The sequence below is a fragment of the Octodon degus genome, unplaced genomic scaffold (assembly GCF_000260255.1).
Source record: "Octodon degus isolate 3935 unplaced genomic scaffold, OctDeg1.0 scaffold00037, whole genome shotgun sequence".
NCBI lineage: Eukaryota > Metazoa > Chordata > Mammalia > Rodentia > Octodontidae > Octodon > Octodon degus.
The window spans coordinates 8,786,900-8,789,222 of NW_004524613.1; positions in this window are offsets into that span (position 1 = coordinate 8,786,900).

Below are 2,323 nucleotides of genomic sequence, written 5' to 3' on the forward strand. Positions count from 1 at the left end.
TCTCTCTCTCTCTCTCTCTCTCTCTCTCTCTCTCTCTCTCTCAAATAAATAAAAAAAATAAATAAAATAAATCATAATAATAAAGGTAGCTAGAGACCTGAAAACATTTTTAAGTGGAGAAATGATTTTACGTATCACTTAGGTATCTGGGTATCTCCTATAGTGCTGGGATTACAGCTGTACACCACCACACCTGGTTAAGATTAGTGTTTAAAAAAGAATAACCTATTTTACACTTAGAATTGAACTTTCATAAAACTGGGGATACTCCAAAATAAAGAAATTCTGTCAAAGTAAGTAGAAGTATAGTCAGGAATAAAAGAGAAAGTATAGGTGCCCCCAAAATTCCACAAACAACCCAGAAAATAATTTTGGTGCAATTTCACTAAATCAAACCCACAAGTAGAACATTCAAATAAAGAAGGAGATTCACAAGAGTCCCCCCATCTAAAAGTCGGGGTTTTATTTGGTTGTACAGTGAGTTTCTGTTTACCTCACAACTTCTGTTCATGTCTTAAAATGCTTCCTGAAACTGCTTTAAAACTGCTTTCATTTTGCGATTTTAAAAAAAAGAGGTTCAGAGAGGTGAACTAAATTGTCTGAGGTCACACAGCTCAAATGAGATGGAGCAGAGACCCCAAAGTCCATTCTTGCGACAGATGATACTCGAACATCCTGCAACAGGTAATGAAAGAACATTCAGCAAAGTTAAGCCTGTGCCTAGTTGCCTGGCCAAGCTCCCAAATCCCCTGAGAGGCATGGGGGAGGGGGACGTACAGTCCGGATTCTGCAGCATTTCCCCACGCCCCCACTCCTTACACTGAGTCACTGGCCTGGCTACCTGACACACCCAATTCAGTCAGTAATTGTGAAACACACTTTCTTTCATGGAAATAACTGGCCCTCTAGGGCAGTGGCTGGGCTTGTCTGACTAAATTGAACACATCTTTGGTTAAACTGACCGCTGCTTTCTCCTGCCTGTCTGATGAGCCAGTTGAGTGATGTCTAGCTGAATGGGTGCTTGTAGGACAGAAGTAGTACTCAGACTGACCCAGTTTGTCTGAAAGCTGACCTTCACATCCCTGCCACGGCAGTGGGAGGCCCGGCCCCACTCCCTGAAGGCCAGAGCTCAGGTTCCAAGGCCATAAGCCCCGCCACCTCCAGGCATCTACAGTCCCAGTTTTAGTTAAGGGTGGGCCTGGGGTGGGTCTAAACTCAGCCAATCAAACCCTTTCTTGGGACTATGTATTTTTATAACTCTAACACAGATTCTAAATAATGAGGCAAGCCTGGGCTACACAGTGAGTTCGAAGCCAGCCTGTACTACAGAGCAAGACTGCCTCAAAAAGTCAGATTTATTGAGGCACAATTTACATACAGCCCACCCATGCAATCACCCACGTCAGTGAGTTCCGCGAGCTGACAAGCACACCTCAGCACACTCGTGACAACGTGGACCTCTCCACCCCGCCCACGCCACTTTCATGTTCATTTGCAAGCATACCCTCTCCGCTCTCTGCCCCGGCTGATCCAGTTACTGTTCTTCCCATTATATATTTTCCAGAATTAAGTTTAGAAGGAATTACATAGCATTATAGTTGGTATGTGGCTTCCCTCACTTAGCGTAACTCATTTTATTGGTCCATGTTGCTACAGATATCAACAGTTTCTTCCTTTTGATCACTGAGCAGTGTTTAACTAATGAACAGACCACGCTTTGTTTGCACACTAACCAGCTGACCATGTTAGGGTATTTGTGACCGTTTGCTGTAACCAACCATGTGCAGCACTTCCTGTGTCTTCAGTCATCTGGCCAAATGTCTGGGAGCTGTCCCCACCTCGCCCCTGTAGGGTTTCTGGATATCTTTGAGCTGCCCTGAGAACACAGCCAAAGATCCACATAGGCCTACGTGTCCTCACATCTGAATCTTCAGCAGATTCTCTGAGGTTTGGCAATTATTGCAATCATTTCGGGAAGGAAGCCAGGGGACCAGAGAGCTTAGAAACATTCCCCAGGGTCAGGGAGACAGTTCAGGGGTGTAAGCATCTTTCTGGAAAATGCAAAGGTCCTGAGTTTGATCCTTGGTACCAAAAAACAAAAAAACAAAACAAAACAACAACAACAAGAAAACACCAAAAACATGCCCCAGTAAACACATTTGACCTGGAGACGCTAATGCAGATCAAGGTCACAAAGGCAGCCCCAGCCACCTTTCTAAATTCCCAGTGGCCTCAGCGGAAGGCAAGTGTCTCCTCAGTGAAGATGGCAGGAAATAGTCACTGACTTACAGCTCACAGAGCAGAACACTCCCCTCTTTCTCTA